The sequence below is a fragment of the Condylostylus longicornis genome, unplaced genomic scaffold (genome assembly GCF_029603195.1).
Source record: "Condylostylus longicornis isolate FDR11 unplaced genomic scaffold, ASM2960319v2 ptg000057l, whole genome shotgun sequence".
NCBI lineage: Eukaryota > Metazoa > Arthropoda > Insecta > Diptera > Dolichopodidae > Condylostylus > Condylostylus longicornis.
The window spans coordinates 1,018,134-1,042,784 of NW_026578026.1; the positions used below are offsets into that span (position 1 = coordinate 1,018,134).

The following is a 24,651-nucleotide window of genomic DNA, read 5'->3' on the forward strand; positions in this document are numbered from 1 at the left end:
CCGGAGTCCAGAGAAGAATTAAAGGAAAAAAAAACAAAATAATTTTGAATTGTGTAAGGATTGTTTGGCAATTGCTCGGATCAGTTTAAGATTTTTATAGCCAATAAATTTTTAATTTTTGCTAAGTTTCACCCTGTTTCCTGCTATATTTGCTTGCGTATCTTTTCAAAAGAAAACAAACTAAGTATTACAACGTTCAAGGATTCAATTTAAAATTGAAATTTTTTTGATGAAAATTATTCAACTCTTTATTTTTATTGTCATTATCGAACTCTCCTATAATAGGAAAAAATATAGGAAAGAAAGCCATCATCATTAAGGATTAAAGAAATTATAATAATTATAATGGTCGCCAACTAAATTATTAAAAACAATAAATATAAATAATACGGTACAAATTACAGTTAAAATGTTTTTCTACGAACCTGTTCAGAAGCACTTTTTGATGAAACCACTTGACTTTTTCTGGTCACATAACTTTTCCAATATTGCTTAACCTTTTATTTTTATTATATCTTCCAGTATTTACTTTCCGTTTTTTTTATCTCTATTGATGGCGTCTTTACTTTATAGAACGTTTTTCCATAAAACTGCCAACTTTGAGAGCTAAAAACTATGCTTTAGAAGTGTGAGAGACCATTGTAAAGTTTGAGAGAAATATAGAGAATGGAATCAGTGTTGTTAATTTCAACTTGTTTTTCAGTAGCATTTTGTTTTAAAAAAAGTAGTATGGAGAGCTTTAGCGTAGTAATTTGAGATTATCATTAACACCAAACAAATAGTAAGGCATCTAACTAAATAGATGCGTAGCAGGAAGTGCTTGCGTAAAAATGTTTTAAATTAATGTTCCAAAAAAGCTACGCGCCCACACAACTTATTAATATTTTTGGCTCTAGCAACGGTAAGTACATTTTTTTCCTGTTTTTTGACTTTTTTTTTTTTGTGTCAAATTGATATGGCTACATAAGTGTAAAGCGCGAACTTTAACAATATACTTAAACTATTTTTGGAAAATAATTTTTAATTGTGGAAAAAAAAAATTTATATAACAAAAAATATTTTCTGGTCTATTTATTTTTGTACAAGTGGTGTTTTTAACAATACCATAATGGCATTTTCATAAACCAATGCAAATAATGACATTTTAGTACAAAGGCAAAAAGGTAATAAAAATGGCTTTCCAGTAGTATAGTAGTATAGAATGCCAAAATGTAGTAAAATACTACAGTTGTAGTAAAATTAACAACACTGAGACTGGAATGAAGAATGTTTTTCCATCAAAACACAATATTCGAAATTTTCAAATTTAGAATGTTATTCGCGCCACACATTCATTTAACAACCTAACTGATTTTTTATGCTTTAATTTGAAAATTGTATATATACGTGTATATTATATATAAGAGATCTGTATTGTATTTAAAGAGAACGTCTTTATTATCTAAATATATCATGAATAATAATTAACAAGCATTGAAAATACCAATTAGAAATCTTTAAAGGTAAGATATTGTGTTTAACGAACCGCGGCTTTGTAACCAAAATGAAAATAGTTTTCTTACAAATCTAAATAAATGTTAGTCACCTCTGAGCAATTGTCAAGTATAGATACTGCAAATTTCAGTATTAAATTTTTGAATATTTCACAGTATTTTTGGTAGTTTAAGAATGTTTTAAAATAATAAATCGTGGCAAAAAAAAATTACAATTTAAATTATATGAAAAAAAATATACAATATATTTAAAATAAATTTATTATATTAAATTTGAGGTCATCATCATTTTGTAATATTATTGAAGTGAAGATTAAGAAAAACAGAAACAAATTTGCGTTTTTCACCAGTTTTTTTTTTATTATATTCTCATTTGTGTAATATTGACTTTGATTTTTCATTATATAGCATTTAATAACCTTTAATAAAAATAAATAAAATATAATTAAGACAATGTTATTGCTTTTTGTATATATACTGAAATTATCTTAACAATATTATTTAATATTGGTTATTCATATAACACCTAGATTATATTATAGACCTCTTTTGATAACTCTAATAAATCTTTTCTTTTATTTTTTCACTAATTATATATGATCTTGATATAATATGGTTTTTATAGTTCATTGAGCTGCTAACCACCGATTTTCCATTATAATACATATTTTTTTTTATTCATAATTAAAGATGTGTACTGTGATAGTAACAAAATTTCATATATTGAATTTTCAATGAACAATATATTCCATTATTTTTACGTGATAGAAGAAAACTAAATAAATTATTTTTGGCGAAATGTTATTCATGCCTATATCTGACTGCCTGACTGTCAGATATTGTGACTGTAAATCAGTGAATTTATCTACTTGTTGTTAATTGTATATTTCTTTCAATTTTAACTTGTTTTTTTTTGTTTTGGTTCAGTCACATAGTTCTTGTTGCCGAAACTAATTATCAAATTTTTTTTTGAGAAGAATCGGATTCTAGAAAGTGAATTTTTGTTAAAAGAAATAGATATATATATAGAATTTGTTTAGAAAATACACAAATATTTCGTGTACAATTTTAAATCTTCCGGTATCAAAATGTCTAAAAGAGAACGTGGTAAATGTGCTGCAGGTAAATTCAAGATTTCATTGGGTTTGCCAGTAATCAACTGCAATTTATATGTTATTGCTGTTCGTAGAACAAGAGGCAGATTGAATCGTTTATAATCTGCTGGTGCAGGAAATATGTTTTTTGCTACAGTTAAAAATGGTAAACCAGAATTAAGAAAAAAGGTAATGCCCGCTATTGTTATTCGGCAAGGGGAACGATTTAGAAAGTGTGATTGTGCTTTTATATACTTTAAAGATAATGCCAGTGCAATAGTAAACAACATAAGTGAAATGAAAGGTTCTGTTATAGCTGGTCCCATAACTAAAGAATGTCCAGATTTATGGCCTCGTATTGCATTAAAATTATAAACATATTTAAAACCGTACATAATATGATCGATCATGTGTTGACCACATCACACCGATCAATCAATTTGTGTTCAGAAAAAATTTCGACAACAAATAAATATAAAATTAATTTGAAATAGAATAATATGATTTAAATTTTTTTTTTTTTTTGGAAAGGTTACTAAATTACAATAAATTAGATAATATAAATGATTAGATTTTAACAAACAATAATATCTTAATTTTAAGATAAAAAGAGAAAATAATTTATTTTAAATAAGAAAAACTTCTTTCTTATTTTGATTTGTTGAAATTTTATTATATTGTATGAATGCGAATATTGTGAATCGCAAAATTTTTTTTTATAATACCTTAATAATTTAAGAGAAATAAGAGAATAAATGAAACCTCACCTTAAAAAAAAAAAATAAATAAAATCATCATCAGTCTTCATTGTTTCTAATTTTATTATTTTTACTTTTTCAAAATTAAAATCTTATATTATGTAAGTATATATATATATACAGATATCAATGTGTGATTAATTTATTAATAAAGCTATTATTATTTATTTATTTTTTAACATTTTTTCTCATATTAATTAATTTGGCATTCACATAAGATGGTGAATTATAAAGAACCAAAAAAATGAATATTAATGAAAATTTTTTTTTCTGAGTGTTTCCAATTATATTATGACAAAATTTATAAATTGCATCAAACAATGAAATGCTTTCTTATTATTGTTTTCTTTTATTGCTTTAGAATTTGATTTTTCAAGAAATTTTGTTCGGTACGATCTTAAAAAAAATTTTTATTTCAAATAACCTAATTTGGTATACACTGAGAAGAATAAGAGAAATTTTCAATTACCAAAATCATCAATAATTGATCATGACGAATGATACACATAAAATATTAGATAGCAGCAAAAGTAATTACTCAGCCCGACTCTTCTTAAATCGGTGACTACGCATTTAAAAATATTTAAGCTCTATATTCATATAGATTTCATTAAATCTTCTATTTTAATTAATTATTATTTTTTTTTTCGAAAATTTTGAATATTTCATTTTTTTGTTTTCTATTTTTGCACGCAAAATTTTGATTTCCTTGAATTTTCAACTTATAGTTATTTAATTTGTTTTTTGTTTGTTGTTTTTAAAACCACTTTATACTCTTAATAACTTTTAGTAACTTTTCTTGTATATATTTTATAAAACTGTATATATGTATTATGTAATATACAATATTTGCTCAATAATAAACAACAATAACGCATAGCAAATATATATATACATATATACAATAAATTTGGATCAAATCAGTGGTTTTGGATGAATAGCACATCTCCACTATACTTAAACAAGTGGAAAACTTAAAATTATACTTTTAAATTAATTTTATTAATAAATTAGAATATTATGGTAAAATTGCATACTTTTAGGATAACAGCATTTAATGTTAATTTTGGGCTATTCTATTATGAATTCGGAAAGGCATCAGGAAAGTTTCAAGAAAAATATGAAGTTGCAAATTGAAATTTTAATAAATTTTGAGGGCAAATGACTTGAAACATCAAATTACCGTATTTCATAGAAAAACGATATTTTAAAGAGCAGACGGACGAATAAGGTTAAAATTTTATGTAAAAAAAAATTTTTTTTTTTTTTTAGTTTTTGTTTGGTAATATGTGCTAAAAAACAAAATCAATAAAAAAAATTATTTATTTTTTCTTTTTGTTTTGTTTTCATTAAAATATCATTATTATTATCATCGTCAATCAGAATCATGATCATTAGTATAAACCATCACTATCATCATCATCATCATCAACTGTATATCTTTATGACTAGAAATAATAACTGGTATATTTTTAAAGTATACAGGTATTTTTTTATTTTATATTTTTTTTTTTCTTTTTGTCTTATTTTCTTAGATTATACTCTCAACCATCTCAATATGTGTGAATGAACTTTTCTTCTCTTATTATATAAAATCGGGAAAATATTTTTATAATTTTATATAAATGTTATATATATATACATATATATTGTGATATATATATATAATATTATAAAAATATGTAATATTTAAAAACAAAATAGAAACAAGAAAAAATTTGAAGAAAAAAAATAAGCTTATGCGTTGGTTTTTCTCTATATTTCAAGATTTTCATTTATATATACTTATGCGTGTTTGTACATTTTTTATAATATACATATATCATTACATAGTGTGTAATATTATTAATATATAGTATGTAGCAAAGTTTACATATTTATCTTAATAATAGCAAAAACAAAATCTATAAAATAAAATTATTTGGTAGAACTTTTCTTAAGGAAACCAGTAGAAAAAAAAATTCTTTTCGTTTATTAAATTAAAAATTTATCATTGAGGTGCTAGTAGAATTAAATGTATACTTATACATAAATAGAGAAATATAGAGAATTGAATATCATACTTAGAAGAATGCATCACACCCTTGAAAATATACATAGTAAAAAAATCTATTTGTTTCAATAATAAAGTATAAAATTCCAAAGGAATTGTTAAAATTATTCATCGATCTACAAAAGTAGACCTACATATGTAGTGCAATATTCGTTTGATCTAAAATTATGCAATTTACGAGTATAATTAAATCAGAACAATATTCGGAAAATAATAATTGTGATTGATCAAAAATTCGAATTCTATTAAATTTATATTGCCGATACATTGCCGATTTTCTTTTGAATATATTTGAATTTCAGAAATGAAATCAGAATTTTCAGAAATTTAAATTCGGATAATCGAATCCTCTTCTCTGCACCCCCCGCCCTCCTCCTCCTCCTCCTCCACCAACACCTTCTCCAAAAAACCATAGCAATTATAATTATCATACTTAATCCTTAAATAAAATTATCCATTAATCATAATTAGTTTTTAAATAAAACATCCAAGATAGTATTGAATTTTTAAATCTCTATTTCATATTCATGTACTCGTATGTTATAAAATATTGGCTGCTGATTATCTTAGCCGTCTATATATTTATTGAAAATATAGAAAATAAGAAAACTAAAAAGTCCAGTTTTATACACTTATTTAATAATTTTAATGCTTTTCAATAGAAAAATAAAATAAATGAAAAAAAAAAAAACATGTTTTTTTGTTTTCTTTTACCTTTATATATTCAAAAATATATATAGACCTAAAATTTATAGTTATCCAGTTCACTTGTTATTTGCAACACAAAAAAAAATATTAAAAAAAAAAAAAATGTAAGAAAAATGAAAATTTAACAAGTGGTTGGTATTGGTTATAAAACACAGTACCTATTTACACTTGTTTTTTTAAGAAAAAAAAAACAAGAATATATATATACATATATATATATTAAATTCAAAAATATATAAATATTGAATTTAAATTAGATTTACATATACTTATTAAAAATAAATTTGAATCAAACCGGTGTGATTTGTTAAGAGTAGCATTTTTCGTTTATAAAAAGTGAAAATAATTTTTTTCCAAAAAATATATATATATATATATATTATCACTTTTTATAATTAATTATCCTGATTATTATTAATAAAATTGTATTATGGAAATAAAACAAAAAAAAACAAAAATTTGCATATATTTAGGAGCAAATGAAAAAAAACTCAAGTATTTTTTGTAACGAAAGACCAAAAAATTTGGAAAAACATATCTGCCCTTACAACGCAGTTTACTAGCTTTAAATTGTTTAACTTTATTTTCAAATCATAAATATATATATATATATTATGTAAATTTGTTTAGAGGTATATTATGTTGTGTCCTTATATATATAAATTATATGTAGAGCTTGTAAGTTTATAAATAATATAACGTGTAAAAATGTTTTTGTGCATGATCTGGGATCTTTATGTGGAGACACACTAATTCTCAAAGTGATTTTTTTTGATTTTCTCTGTTGTTCTCCGTGTGTTAAGAGAAAATCTATTAAAGAGGGCTAAAAGGAAAAGAAGAAAAAAAAGTAAAACAAAGAAAATAACAGAACAGAAAAAAGTAACAGAACAAGACAAAATGAACAAAAGTTGAAACATTAACGAAAAAAAAAAAAAACACAAAAATTTTCCGCCGCAACTCTTTTTTTTTTTATTTGTTTTTTGACGTTTATTTTGTTCATGTTCTTTCATTTCAGTTTTATATTTTTTTTTTTGCTTTTGTAAATTTCGCTTTCCAATACAACATGTTGTCTGTTTATCTTATTTTTTTATTCTTATGTACAATTGATCCAAAACAGATGTCGCTTTGATGTGTACTTTATATTTTTTTGTTTTCGATATTTTCATTTTTTTTTTTTTCGTTTTTATGTTGATCTTTCTGCTTTTCTTCTTTTTTTATTTAAAATAACAAAGAAACAATAATAACAACAATCAAATAATAATAAGAACAAAAAATCTCTGAAAAAAAACACACAAAAAAAAATGACGAAAAAACAATACGCATAGAAATTAAAAGATTTGAAATGAAACAAAAAACAAAAAAAAAGAAAAGAGAAAAACAAAGTTAAACTGGGCAATAGCGATATTTTTTCTCGTTGTTCGACTATTTTTCTATTTAGTTTTTTTTTTTTCTATATAGAGTTAAAAAGAAAATCAAGGAAAAAAATTGAGAAAAAAAAATAGAAAATCTGCAACAAAATAGCGCGCTTCTTTTATCATCATCAAAAACACACAAAAAAAAAAAAAAAATGAAAAAACAAAAAACTATTGTGTAAAATTTTCAAAGCATTCATACATGTTTGAATATACATGTATGAAGGCAGATATATTTGTGTATATATTTGTGTACTATAGATGCATACGTTTAGTAGTTTTTGTATATGTAATATAAGGGGGGGGGGGGAAAAATTCAAATATAACTTTTTTATACCATAATCTCGGAAATGTTATAGGGAAGATGGGACAAAACACATAAAAAAAAAAACAGATGATTCCATTCCAAAGACCTATGTATGCTCATAATGTACATAATTTCCAAACTTTTATATATATATGGCATACTTATAGATCAAAATATCAAAGAGCATATTTAAACAACAATATAATATATAATGATTGTTCCAAATCAAGGGACAAATTCACGAATCTCAAAAAAAAATTTTTACTTTTAAAAATAAAGTATAGATTTTTAAAAATATGCAATACGACTGCCAAAATTATAACATGATAATGCATTATATAGTTTTTAAAATTTTGTGTCAGCAAAACAGTTCGCTTTTACTAAATGACTTTAACTGAGTCCCATAATGACTCATGATAATTTTTAATAAATTGTTGTTATTTAAAAAAAATTTTATGTGGTCAGCACATAATCGACCGCAATGTGTATTTTCTAGTTAAGTGAAATTGTTACAGAATATTATAAAAATATCTTTTAAATACTTTTTTCCAAATTTTTAGGGCATTAGTGCGCTTATGGTTAACATATCTAGAAAAATGTAAATTTGGCTCTTAGTAGAGTTTCGTTTTGTGTTACCCAAATTCCCTGAAATGCTCGCCAGTTAATTTCGGTAACAACCAGAACTCAAATATTAAATTTTAAGAAATTCCATTAATTCGTTCCGCACATATGGTAAAAAATGTAAAATCGGCCCTCAGACCAGTTTTCGAGCCCTGATCTATCCAAAAATTTTATATGTTCATTGTTTCAATACAAAGAATTTAAATATTAAGTTTCAATGAAATCGTTTGATTTTTTTACTTTAAATATGCAAAAATGTATATTTGACCAGTAGTAAACGTCGAGTTGCTGACACCTGATTTCTTCCAAAAGTTAAGAGGTTTCGCAGACGGTCGAATGAAGCTCATTTCAAGTAAATAGGTTGAATACTGCCTTCAAAATGGTCAAAAATGTAAAACAGGCCCACTAAAAAGTTCAATTCCCAAGGCCTGATATATCGCAAAAGTTAATCAATCCGTGTCATATTCGAAATAAACTTACATTTAAAATTTCATCAAAATCGATTCAGCTGAACTTGAGATACACACGTAGACACAAACCGACGGGTTGCTAAATATAGTTTATTTACACTTTCCTACCATGGAGAAGTGCGTTCCCACCGTAAACTCGATACGCAAAATTTGTTGCGATCACATAACCTACCTTATTGTATCCATACGGTTGATAATACTCTTGGTAAAAAAAATTAGATTTAAAAATCATAGTAGAATGATAATTAAATTTTACATTCTTATACAATTAAATGTATTTAAACCCTTTGTTAAGGAACAACAAAGGTTTTTTGTAACAAAATTCCATGTTTGCTTTGAAGCATTAGTAGCCATAAAATTTTTGTCTCAGAATAAATAAGTTACAGACTTAAAGTTTTACATAATAAGTACTTATATATTAGTCGTAAAATATAATATTAATTGGTGGATTACAAATATTGGTAAGGTTTTTGAAAAAAATTCATTCACAAGTAATTTTATGCCTTTAACAAATCAATAAAATGGCTTGTGAATAACTTTTAAACGTTTGTGCTATTAGTAGTTTTTAAACAGTTAAAATAATTAAGCATTAGCAGCAGTCAGAAAATTAAGCAATTATGTGATATTGAAGCAAATTTTAAAGAGATCTTAGAATTTGTTATTAATAACATAAAATTTTTGATAATTAAATAAAGTTTGACAGCTTTATGTTTGAAAGAAAACTGACTGAGAACAATTGAATGAATTGTGTAAAATTAAATATAATTTGTAATTGTTAATGAAATTGAAAACTTAATAAATCGTAGATGAATATTTTATTTGTTAAAGGATTTTATTTGACAAAAAGGATATAGAAGACTTAGCTTAGACAAACTCAATTACATAAAATTTTATTCAACAATTCGGCAACGGCAACGGTTTGATAATTCTGGATTATTAGCATGCAAAAAAAACCAAATACGCGACTGGTATAACAATGTATTTAATATTTTTGAATTTCTTGTACTAACTGAAGAAATAATTTTTAAAACGAATGGAATCAAATTGAACGTTGTTCTATTTACGTTCAATTAGTTCCTTAGATGTGATAAGAAATGTCAAATCGGCCCCTAACTCGATTTTTGAGGAATTTCGATTTGTTTACGAAACATATAAATTATTTTACATAAAAATTCATACGTACGTGAGCTTGTTCGGGATATGTCACGGTTTTACAGCTTTCGGGATATATCAGGCTTTGGGAACTGGTCTTTTTTGTTTATGAAAAAGTCTATATATAAATAAAACATATTAATGTTTTGTTATACAATATTGAATTATATATGTATATATATACATACGAATATTCAATGTTTATAACTTATTTTTTATTAAAATATAAAAAATTAATATAAGTAAGTACTTGTTTTTCTTCATAGAACTGTGCAAAGCTAACATTTTCATATATAACATTTTTTGTATTATAAACTTAAATGAAAACAAAAATTTATAATCATAGCTGACGAGCGATGACATTTACAATTTCATATGCATTTCATAAATATTAATTTTCTTAAATGACCTCTCAGAAATAAGTATAGAGAGAAAGAGAGAAAGAAAGGGAAAACCAATGTGATACTTCTATAACGCTGATTGATATAATGGGAAATTTTGATTTATGTACAATACAAAATTGAAATTAATTATTATTGGCAACCCTAATATTACAATTAATGAATTCATAACTTTATATTACATTGGAGATAAGGTGTTTTTCTGCTGAAATTTTCAATACACACATATGAATAATCAATAATATGAGTTAGTTTGTTAAGGAACTATAGAACGTTTTATAATGGTTAATCAAAAAAATAATTTTATTTTTTTTTCTTCTTTTAATAAAATTTTTAATCTTCGGAATGAAATTTCGGAATATTTTATTTTGGGGAGAAAAACTCAAGTTTTTCTTTTGTATAAAAAGAATGACCTGGGATGTGATCAACATGTTAAATATCAGATGAATTGCTTAGGCAATTAAAATTGCATCAAAGAGCCAAAACATAGTTATGATTTAGACGCACAAAATGCGACTATCAGTTGTGATAATAACGGCTGATTTCTGTGTAATTTGTAAAATTTTATTGTATTGTAAAAAAATTCAAATTAAAACATTTTATTAACACTTTTTTTTTAAATATTCGTACAAATACTCTTAAATACCAAATATATAAAAAATTATTAAAATTTTTTTTTTGCATTTTTTTTTTTTTCAAATTATAAACTTTTAATAAGTTATAAAATTTTTTAACTCTTTAAGAAAAATAGCGAGCAAACGCAAAACAAACCAAAAAAAATGAAAATTTATTGAAAAAAAAAAATAAGAAACAAAAAACAACAGTTTTCCACATTTTCATGTCAAATTTGAATAAAAAAAAACGAAAGAAAACAAAACGACGATGAGATTATGAAATAAAATAAAAGGAATAAATAAAAATCCGTACATGCCATCTCTCTAAACATATATAAGTACACATGTATGTATGTAAAAACTATACATTTGTATTTTTTATATATTATTTGTAATACAAGATAAAATCAAGAAATAAAACCGGTCAGACATAAAAATGATCTGTGCAAGTACATTAAAAAGTGGTTAATAAGAAACCTAAAACGAAAAAAAAAAAACAAAACAAAAATAAATAAATACTATAAAAAAAATACAGAAAATTAATAAAAAAGAGAAGATGAAATTTTCAATATATAAAATTTTATTGCAGGACATTACTATAGGATACTTATTTAACCTGTTAAGATTTTCTTAGACAGCTCGATTTACTGGATTTTATTAACGGGGGAATTTTCGTATTTTTAAATTTCATAGGAAATACAATTTTTCTTTTCGGCATGACGCATATATACGACATTAACTAAAAAATGAACTTTTGAAATTGAAGTATATATACGACTTAATCTCTTAACAGGTTATTAAGTATACTATGGTAAAGTTATTATACATAATAACAAAAGGGAGAGAAATAACAAAATTAAAAATTAACGTATTATTATTATATAAAACCAGGCAAGTACAGCATTTTTTAAGATATTTCTCCTATAATTATGCAAAATTATAATATAATAAGAGAAATTATTTTATATTAATTAATATTTATTATATTATTTTAACATTTAAAGGACGGGTCGAACCTGCTCTGCCTTTCATAATTTCCGGGCATTTTTCAGGGGAATTTAATAAATATGCATGTATGGATTTAAAGCGTTGTAACTACAATAAAACTTTATTAAATCAAATATATTTCTAGGGTATTTGTTGTACCCTAGTAGAACCAGGAAAATGTTCTAGGGACATTCACTTTTCTTGAGATATCGATTCTTTTCTATTTAATTCGTTATATTTTCAAATTCACTCTTAATCTATGTGGAATTTTTTTTCCACCTGGGAGATAAAAATTTGCTTTCATCACTTGCAATATCACTTTCTTCATCAAGGTTCTCAAACTCAACATCACTTTCCCGATAAGTTTTCTAAAAACTTTTTGCTGTTTACCATTTTTACCGTAATGAAATTATTTAGAAATTTTTCCTAAAATCAAAACTACACCGTAAAAACAACAGGCGGATAGTACTTTAAATAATAGTATCAAGAAAAGATAACGATGTGCATAAGAGAAAACCTCCATTGCAACATACTAAAAATTCATGCGAAAACTTAAATCTACGTGGCCCATCCTAGGAAGTCAGAATGGAAAAACGTAAATCTATGGGGCTCGTCCGTTAAGTGTTAATATTACATTTAACAAATCTAACTTAATATTGTGCCTATCTAACAATAAGCACGGACTTATACTTAAAATTACAAAAAGTAAAAAAAAAACCAATCAACGAAATTGATTTTAAATCACTACATAACGTGGAACCTGTTGAGCGGTTGAACATTGTTTCTAGATAAAAATTTTTTCTATTCATGAAGGCCTGTATTTATATAAGCAGTGCACTTAGATATTGTAAGTAAAGAGTTTTTTTTTTTTGTTTATATCCGAGAATAAATTATATTCAAAATAAAACGGGTATCCCAGATTCGTATCCCAGATTCTAGATTGTAAACACGGGGTGAGGTTACAGTGCACCGCGTCCACGTAAAGGATCTATTGTGTATCCTTCTCCCCTGGATGCGAAGCGCGTCTTTACAGCATTCGCTCGAGATTCATTCCCCCTTAACCGATCAAATATTATCGAGAACTTTAGTCTCTGAACTCAAATATTAGTATTGCTTTTTCTTCAAAAATAATTATAAACTTGAAAAGAATTCCGAAAAGAATATTTAAGTATTTTTGTATCCATATATACATACATTTTAATATTGAAGAGAGATGAGATATAAACAGGAAAACAAAAACAAAAAAACAGTGAAGAACAATAAAAACAACAATAAATATATAAACAATTAGATTATTTCTGTTCCTTTCATGTTTCCTTGTTTTTGTTAAAAACGTTTCCATTATTTTAAGATTTTTTTGTATTGTATTGACTTTTTTTTTTTGTTTTTATTATTAGTTTTTTTTTTTATTATCTTAAGAACACATTAATTTTACTCGTTTTCATTTTATTGTTGTTTTTTTTTATGGCTGTTGTTTTTGTTATTGTAAGTGAAAAAGGAGAAGTTACGAGACGGGGCATACAGCTTTGAGAATGATAGAAGCCCATTAATATAGTTATACAAAAAAAAAAAACAAAAAAAAATATTACAGAATTTTGTTTTTTATTTTTCTAGTTTTTTGTTGCTTTTTTCAATTTGAATGTTTTTTTTTAATTTTTTTTCAAAAATTGATCTCTATACTAAAATATAGTGAAGAGTTTCTGATCTACACTTACAGATATTCTAATTTAAATCTAATTCGTATATAATATAACTTGTAATTTTATATTTTATGATCTTATGAGAGTATTTCTTATGATTCTTTATGAAGTACGTAATTATACAGTAAAACTTTTATATAACAAACAAAAGTTAAATTCACAAATTCGTTTCTTCTGTTCGTTTAAATTAAAATGAAATTTTTGCAAAATTTTGTTGACTTACCCATAAATGTTAATTAAATATTATAAATGATAAGTTTGCATTCGTATATGGGTTGTTCATTTTATCGAAGTTTTACTGTATAGTACACAATAAAGTATTTTGTTGACTTATAATATTTTTTTTATTGTTGCTTTTGTTTTAAGTCATTTTGTTTGTTTTTTCTTCATTATACATTTTACATAAATCAGATTAATTCATTTATATAGTATGTATATTTTTATATAGAGTATGTACTCGTATGTCATATACATATACTGTATGTATATAGGTTAAAACTGAAAAGAATTTTTAAAATTTTCTATAACATTTTAGGAAAGAGAGAAGATGAGAATTTAATTTTTATTGGATTTTTTTTTTTTTTTTTTTTGTAAACGGAAAAGGGAAGTACATTGTGTAATTATTATCTTATATATATTATATACAAATAATATTTTGAAGTGAGATTTTTTTGAAATTAAAAAAAAAATAATTTAAAAAAAAAATATCTAATTAGCATTATTAAATTTTTTAATGGTATTATAAAAATTAATATTTCAATTAAAATTGCTACGGACGTTACCCTTAATACATCCGAACCATGAACAAACTTTTTGGTATAATAGTATGAGATATCATCGAAAAAAAAATCTTGAAGCAAGAGTAAATAATTAAAAAATAAAATGACAATTCCTTTAATCTGATAACGCACCAATACCCTACAGATTATAGCTAATTATATTACACTTTTTTATGTTATCAATATAATATTTTTGTTTCCTATTAAGTACCTCCCGCACTCTCCCTTTCAAAACCAAAAAAAAACTTCCTTTTTCAAAGCATATTGAATTTTCTCTTACAAAACAGATTGAACCACAAGAATCATCTAGTTAATAATAGTCACGTAGAAAATCTCAGTATATTTGCTCTTTGACGAATAGAAAATTTTGTGAAATTTCATTCAAATTTTTTCGGATTATGAAAACATACTTAAATTTTGAACTTCTCAAAGTTGCTCGAAAAATTATGTTTTTACAATATGTGTATTTATATATATAATATCTAATTCTTAAATCCTTGTTTGCTCTTGTTTAAATATATATTTTTTCCCTCATCTTAATCATATATATTGTATTATATATATATATGTATATTACTTATATTATACAAACCAAATCCGATGGAGCAACCATCGTGTATTTTCGCTTATATTCTTCATCTTCGGAAGAATAACATAGAAAAAGAAAACGAGAAAGAAAAAATTATTCTGAATTCTCTTAATATTTTAGGTATGTATATCATATTATAAATTGTACACAGATTTTTTGCAGAACTTTTTATACGCGTACGAACGTATGTTCGAAGGGCATACTAATTATACCCGTACGAACGTATGTTCGAAGGGTATACTAAATTTGCTTTACCGTTTGTAACGCTAAGAAATAACAGTAGATATAGACTCAAGTGTATGTTTTTGATCAGCGTCGAATGCTGAGTTGATTTAGCTTTGTCCGTCCGTCCGTCCCAGCGATAACTCAAAAACTAATTGAGCTAAGTTCGCCAAATTTTCACAAATGATTTATTGTAGTAAATGCGAGAACCCTATTTAAATTGGACATGATCGGGGTACCGGTTCGGGTAGCTGCCACACAGCTTCAAAATTTATTTGGCTGTGGTATTGAAATTTCACACAAACGAATATATTAGTAGGGCCGATGTGCTTGATAAAATTCGTTAAAATTTTTTGGCTCTTTCTGATAGCTGCCATACAACTTCAATAGTAGTTTGGCACACACAGTATTTTGAAAAACACTGTACTGAAATTAATATGGTAATACGGCAATTTAAAGTCATAGTCTGTCCCATAGTCAGTTACAGCATACATATTTATACGCAAAAAATTCATACGGCTATTACAGAGTTGACAAGGCCAACTCTATTTTTTCTCGTTTATTTTTCGTGTTATACTTATTTTCTCATTAGTTTAATAAGTCTGCTACGCAGCAGAAGCGATATTATACATTTTTTATGTAAATATAATTTATTCTTAATATTATTGTTTTGTTATACATTTTCTGTAAAACGTGTAAAGTCAGCAAAGAAATATAATTCGTGCATGAATCATAATAACGCATATGAAATAAAGCAATACTCAAAAAAAGAGTTTTTATACCCTTCATCTTTGTGATAGGGTATTATCACTTTGGTATGGAATTTGTAACCATTTGAATGAGTTGTCTCCAGTATACTCTCATTCTGTGTAAAAATCTGCGTTGATTTAGATATGTTCGTCTGTGTTTTGTGTGTCCAATTATAGGTCAGACATATCCGTGCAGTTTCTAAAGAGTGGCTTGACAAGTTCGAGTTTTTGGTATACAACAATAAAAGCTACATAATTCTAATTACTTCAAAAACAAATTTTTAAACTCAAATTGTCAAGGTGCATATAATTCGGTTGGTTTATACTGACTCAAATGTTTTTACTTGTTTTTATGTTTGGTTATACTCATAAACTTAAGTATTGCGTAAATTATTTATACTTTTTAATGTTTGTATAGAAGTAAGTAGAAATAAAAGGCGTTTTTTTCGCAGTCTTGCTAAACTAGACAATGTCTTGCGGTCGGTTATGTGTTGACCATATCAGCTTTTTTTGTTATACATAAATTAACACAATGCTTCCAAGGGATATCATAACATATTATGTTAGCTAATATGTTAAGTTTATATAGAACGTGATGTGTATGTGACATCAGTATGTTTAACTTCATTTCAATATATGAACTTGTTCTTGCAGAGCTATACTCACACTAAACATGTGATTTTTTGCACATTGTACAGGTGCTAGAGCAAACCAATAATACAAAGAGAGGTGAACTTTGTATTTTTTGTTTTGAATTTTATGTTGATGTTCATTTCAAATCAATACTCATTGATTGACTATTATGAGCATTACAGGTAAATGAATGTAATTTTTCATATTTTGCGAGTCAACAGCTTACCTTATCTAAGTTTTAATTTTCCTTCCTTTATTTAATGAATTACTAATGTACAAACATTCATATTTTAACACCTTGAGTTTCAATGTATTACCGGTGACCAAATCTTAAATGCTAAAAATGGTAAACATAAAAAAACCTATATGTTTTGAATCATTGCTGAACATACGAGTTATTAAGTAACGCAGAGATAAATTTGATTTCTACGGAAGAAAAAAAAGTTAAATATTTTATATATGTGGCTCTTTTACTTTTACATATATTTGATTAATTTATATTGTAGGATTGCACCTATGATACAGGGACTTAAAGTAAGTCGCTCACAGCTGAAAAGGGACTCTTCGAAGCCTTTAATATACAGAAACTATATACGCCACATCATCTGGCCACTCTTGTAACATAAAAATTATATTCAAAAAAATTTCCTACGACCGCGTAATGTCTCATTTTATCGAAAAATTGTTGTGTTAAGGTTTAAGGACACCTAACATTCAGATATTCAGTAAAAATATAGGGGTTTTTTTTGGATATTTCTCAGTTTCTAAATTGAAAAACTGAATTATTTTCAAAAACATGATGTATAGTTTAAGTGTAATGATTACTTAATATGCAATCTTATGATGGTCAAAAAACCTTTGTTGTTGGTGTTATACAATAGTGAATACATTAATAATAAGAGGTTGTAATTTTCCGTTACTCCGGTCATCAATGTATTAATAAAAAAGAAAACGACAAAAAGAAAATAGAAACAAACGAAAATCAAGAAGCAAACACAAAAAATAAAAGACCAATTCTTTAAAAAATAAATAAAAAAAAAAAAAACAAAGAAAAAAGAAAATAAATGGCAACTGAAACGGAAAAACAGCTTGAAATTTTCTTCATCTGGATTTTCAATGTGGAGATATTTTTTCTTAAAGATACATGATTGCGGGGGGATTTTGTGTGTTCAATTTTCAATTTTTATAATTGTTAGCGTTATTCTTTATATTTTTTTTTTTTGTATTCTGGTAACATCTTTCACATTTTTCTCTTCTTAGATCTTAAGAAGAAGAAGAAGAAGAAGACAATTTTAGAATTGCTTTTCTTTTTTTTTTCTGAAGTTGGTTTTAAAGTTTGCGTTTTTCGTTTTTTGTTTTTGCATTCCTTTACTTATAATATTAAAATTCTGATTTAAGCCACTAGTTTTTGTTTTTTTTGTTTTTTTTGTGAACGAAAGTACAAAATAAATTCAAAAAGTATTTAATTTTACATCTATATGTCATATAAACTGTATGTACCGTGACGTATGTAAATACATATAAATGTTCTATATATATATATATATATGTAAATAAATAATATTATAAAATTAACGCATATTCTTAACTATGTTCATATACGTGTAATATACGAATAAAAATTTCAATTTTATAATGAATATAATTGTACACATATATATAACATACAAACATACAAATAATGTAAATATTTGTGTATTGCAGTTAAAATAAAAAAGGTTTCATTTTAATCAGTAGCGGTAAAACAAAACTTATTTATTTTAATTAAGGATATTTTTTCCTTTCTTCTTCAACTTTTAATAATTCGTTGTCCAAAGCCATGTATCCATATATATAACAAATACATATAAATTTTGAATTATATAGATATGAAACAAATTTATTGTATAATATATATGGGGGCTTCTTAGCGGAGAATATTATATGTGTGAATGACAGTAATTATTGAAGTTAATACGGGAATAATAAGATTGTTTCTTTTATTATATGTAAGTACTTATATTAAGTTCTTTTTTTCCAAGGTAATTATATTTTATAATTTCAGGGTTGCGTTATTAACTATACAATAATTTTGAGTAAAAATTATCTAATAAATCTAATAAATTTAATAATTTTAAAATTTATTAAAAATTTTCACAGAGTTATAAACTTTCCAAACGAAAAACAACACACAATCTTTTCTCTCTTCTCTACAACTTTAAAATTGATGGAGGAGGCTGGGGCACAGCAAAAGTGCAGAAATGTAGAGGATATCGTGTAATTTTCAAATAAAAATTTATAAATTCAATGATCGCCACTGATTTAAATTCATTTAAACATCAGTATGCATTTATATACACATTGATATACACACAGAATCATTAACGTACGAGTATGCAATGTGTATGTAAGAATATTAAAAAAAAAAGTACTCATCCATGGGAACTATTTTTGTTTTTTGTTTTTTTTTATGTTTTGGGTCTCGTATACTAGAAAAGTATTTAGATTAAAAAAAAAAACAATAAAAGTAAAAATTAACTAAACAAATTTTTTTCTTTTTTCAACATTTTAACCTTTTTGCAGTAAATTAATCTTTGTTATTTTTATAACATGCAAGTGAAATAAAGAAGAAGAAAAAGAAAACAAAACTATTAAAAATTATAGGGAACAAAAAAAAAAAAAACAAAATAAACAATTGTAGTTTTAGTCAACGGCAACTTTAGGGTTCTTTTTATATTTCATATAATTTTGCATACATTTAGGGATGGCAAGTCGTAATTCATTAATACTATACGTATTTATGCATACAGAAGTTTAAAAGAGGTTATGGTCGACTCCCTTTTTTGTTTGTATGCTAAAATAAGATGCTACAAATTACGTGTTACAAAGCATAAGGCTCGTCTAGAACAGGATATGAATATAGAAGCAGCTCGGCTGCTAGACAATAATGGCGTTATAACAGAAAGACTTAAACGAACAAGACATTTGGATTTAACACAAAATGCCAATTTCATTATGGAAGGTATTTAATTCCTGTACGTAAAAAGCAAGTTAACGCAAAGGTAATAGTTGGTCTGTAAGACCAGTTTTATCCGTTCAGGGTTTAGGTAATTTTTTAGGGTAGCGCCGTCCTTCTTTCGTCATTTTTTCACCTAGTCTTAGTTCACAGTTCACCCAGTTTCATAAGAATCACAGTATTTTGAAATCTGGCCTTTTCACTTCTTCCTCCTTGCCCCCTTCCTGACTTCTTCCTTCCACCCTGTCAACTAGTTTTTTTTAGTTTAAGTTTTTTGGTTTCCATTAATTTCTAAATAGTTTTTGATTTAAATAATATATTAAGATTTCCATTTCCAAATTAAAATTAATTTTGAGGTACCCGGCCGCCGCAAATATCCCCAAAAATTCATGTTAACATCTGATATAATTTTTTTTTTGTATTGTCTAAAATAATTTTGCAATATGATTTGCTAGAAATAATCTAGATCTAAAATCGTTATATGAAATCAAATTCTAAATAAATTATTTTAATGTAAATTAAATAAATAAGAGAAATGAATTAATTGTAAAAAAAAAAATTGCAAATTTTTAACTAAATTATAAGAGAAAGAAAATGGAAAACAAAACAAAAAAAAAGAAATAATCACGCATTATCATTTATGTATTCACGTACATATACGTATACATACGTATATGTATGTATAATGAATTAAGCGCCATAATATAACGCGTATTTAACATCATGAGTTCACTGTTTACATAATATTATACATACATAAATAATATATATATATATATAAAAATATATAATATCGATATGTAAATGCATGATTATATAATTTATATTAACTTATGTGAATATACACATGATATTTAAAAAATGATTTTTCCTTTTTCTTCTTCTTCTTTTTCTCTTTTATTTTCGCATAACGCGATACTTTATACGAGTAATATTATGTATATTTGTGTGTATAGAATATTGTATAAAGTTTAAAACAGTCTTCTTAGGTCATTTACATGATTAGGATTAGGATATGCGTTGAGAATAACCACTCTAAACAAAAAAAAAAAAAAAAAAAATACGAAAAATTAAAAAAAAAAATCCAAATCAAAAAATTATAATAGTAATAATAATAATAACAAAAACAAATGAAATATAAAATAAATAAAAAAAAAACATATAAAGAAATGGATAATAAATGTAGAGTGGACAGGTTCTAAAAAAAAAAAAACAAAAAACAAAATATTATGGAAGACTTTTATAATACGAAAAACAACGACAGCAATAATAATAACAATAACAGCAACAGCAGCAACAAAAGTTCAATTAACTTTTGTAAAAGTTTTGAACGCAAAAAAAAAACAAACGCAAAATATTTTGAATTTTCTATCCCTCTACCTTTCTTTCTTTTATTCTCTCTCTCTCTCTCTTTACTTTTGATATGGGGACATGCAAAATAATATACAGAATAATAAAAAAAAAAATTTAAAAAGAAGAATTTTTGTTATTTTATTAAATCAATAGTAAGCCAGGATCGGTTTATCTTTCATTTCTTGCCCCCCCCTTTCATAAAATTCATTTATTTTTGTATTTCATATATTAATATATTAATAGCCATCTTATCATTGAGCCTTGTTAATCCAAAAATCAAATTATTTATTTTCGGTAACTAATATATTAGAAAGACAATATTATTAAGTGTACAGCCATCAGTTTCTTGATATCCAGGAATATACTATTTATACATTTGAGACTGATTGACTGAAAATAACATGTGAAAATTTAAAATTCAAATCACAAATGCTCATTTTTACGATATAAAATGGTAGATGGAGTCAGTAGCGTACGGTCCTAAAAAAAAAAAAAAACACAAAAACTTATTTAATCAATCACATTATTTGAAATACTGGAATATGTCAAATAGTCCCAAAAAAATATCGAAAATATGTCGGCGAAAATAATATCGTCAACACTTATTTCATATTTTTCATTAATTAAAATAACTACGTAATTAAATATATATAATTGCTTTTGGTTCTTAGAAAACTATGTTGAAACCATATAGAGAATTCGAATGGAAATGAAACATAATTAAAAAATTTTGTGTTTCAATCAAAAAAATTTTTCTGCTTTCAATTTCGGTTCAAAAAATTCGGTTTAGCTTAAAAATTTTGAAATATATTAGGCGAATGCACATTTCATTCGAATGATTTAAAAATCTGTTGCAAATGTAAAATTACCCCCTCTGCCCACATTTGATACAAGTTAACTGAATTTTATACAAGTTAATATAAGAAAAAAATAGTTTATTTACGGTTCCTTAACATGTATGATTGTATAACGACTGTATGCAGCAATGCAGTCGGTAAAAATTAATTAAAATTCATGAATTCATAATTTTATTATTAAATGAATAGAATTTGTAATTTTAGTTAAAAAAATGTTATCATTGAATTTTTGTTACGTAAAAATTATTATCACATACAGGTGATAATAACAGAGGTACGTTACTTCTTTCTCAGAATGACTCATTAAATATTATACTGAAAATTCAAAACTTGTCTATTGTTTCTGGTAATACCAATAACAGGTCATACCTACAACCCACTCTGTATAAATTAAATACATTTTATTTATATACATATTTACATTATGCATTATTTATGTATGCACACACGTTTATAATGTAAAATGATATGTCATTTCTCTTCTTTTCTTTGCATTTCTGGACTTTTTAATTTTTTAACATTTCGATTGGTGAATTAATATTTAAAAATGGACAAAAAAAAAAATAAAGCATAAAAACTAGTTAAGACAACAAAAATAATAATAATAAAGAAAAATAAAGCACAGTAGATGAAGAAATTTTTTGCAATTTTATAAATAGTTGAAATTGAATAATTTGCGTACAAAAATAGAGAAAAAAAAAGATAGTTCAAAATGTAGAAAAAAAAAAGCAGTGTACCTGAATTAAGATTTAAAACGTTGAAATAAAAAAAAAATTTAACCTTTTTTAATGATTATTAATATTGTGTACTAAATCCGGAACCAATGGTTGCAAATTTGAGACGACCAAAAAATAACAATTGTTATAGGACATTATTGACATAGGAAAATTTACATCTACCAAAAAATGTAAAGATCTGCTTGCTTTTTGTCTCATACAAAGAACTATTGTGCTCAGTTTGCACTCTCTACATCAATTCAAACACTTCCAATTTCACGAAACTCATATACACATACAATTTTAGCATTTCAAATTTGAAAAATTATTAAATTACAGAATTAAATTCTATATTATGTGTTCGTTTTTAAAATTGAAGCTCTCATATTACAAAAAATTTGTTGATCTGGTCTCAAGTATAATTCTATCAATTCTGATCATTTGATTGCATCTGTGATGAGTTAAAAACTAAAAATGCCCATAGGCCGAAAATAAAGTAATCAACCCCAAAAAATTTTATTAGTACATTAGAAAGGATTTGTCACAGTTGATTTATTTTAAAACTTATATTTATTTACTTATAATGATTGGCTGCTTCTGAGCCAATCTCATTAATTTATGCAACAAGATTTTAATTGGAAAATTTTGAAAAAAAAAAATAAATGCCATTACAGTATTGAATGTCTTGGGCCTCAATATTTCTTTCGAAATATAGTTACAAATTTCTTTCAATTTCACGAAAACTTCATGATTTCTAACTATTGAAAATTGTACACGTACACCATCAATTGAAACAGAGGAACAGTCAGCTTAAAAGCTTCAAAATATGATGATAAACAAGAATGTGTATGTATAACAGTTATCGAATTTTGTGTTCTAATTAGTTGTTAATAAAATAATATTTTTTTTGGTCATTTGTGCGAAAAATAAAACAAGAAAAAAATTTATTGAGCTCGATTTTTTTTCCAAAAAAATATTGACAAATTAAATAAGAACCAAAAAATATATGTGGCCTGGTAAACTTAAAATGTACTTAAAGCATACATACATATACATGTGTGATATTTATAAAGTGTTTCCGTTCTAAATGAACGGAACTGTTATATATTATATAACAATATATGTAAAATTTTAAATATACACAGTTGATATTGGAACGTTTTAAATATTAATTTATGATGTGTTTTTTTCACGCTCTACAACAAAAATTTTAATTACATACGGCATAAAGATCCTGTACATACAGGATTCAACTATATATCAATATTAACAGATTAATTAATTATTAATAGATTTCAAGGGTCTAGAATTCGAAAAAGATGAATATATGATGGTTTTTGATGGTTTTGAATGATTTAATTCCCTTGGTTATTTTGTATCTATATATATATACATATATATATATACATAATATATAAACTACAGTAATTCTCGGCAATTTTTTCTCTCCCCATTTCAAAAATTGAAAATTTAATTTTTGAGTTTGTATTTTATATTGTTTTTCTTATAAGTGATAAATGGTTAAGCCACAATTATATAAAAGTAACTTATCTAAAACAGAATCACCCTGTATATATATACATAAAATATATATTGTTTATGTGACATAAAGCAAATCTCTGCATATATATATATATATTATATATATATATGTATAAATTTTTAACAATAGATAGGAAGTGATGATAAAATTTATGGCAATCATCTTGATGATTACTGATTATCATAATGATGATTACCATAAATTATATTCAAAAAGTATCACAAAATATTCAATGAAATATTTAACAAAGAATTGAAGAAACCATTCAAAAAAAAATTTAAGAAATAAATTAAGAAATTCAAGATATTTTGAGTATACAAAGCTAATAAATCTTTGTTAACAAATAAAACACAACAAAAAAAAAAAAAAAACAGAGAAAAAGTCGACCTGTAAAGAATTTTCGGACAGGCAAAGTAGAGCACACCAAAGTTTGTGTCGGTTATTC

General features: G+C 24.9%; 1 pseudogene; it reads left to right on the forward strand.

The window, feature by feature from the left end:
* Window positions 1–2,581: 2,581 nt before the first annotated feature.
* On the forward strand, window positions 2,582–2,962 carry LOC129612142 (60S ribosomal protein L23-like; annotated as a pseudogene).
* Window positions 2,963–24,651: the final 21,689 nt, after the last annotated feature.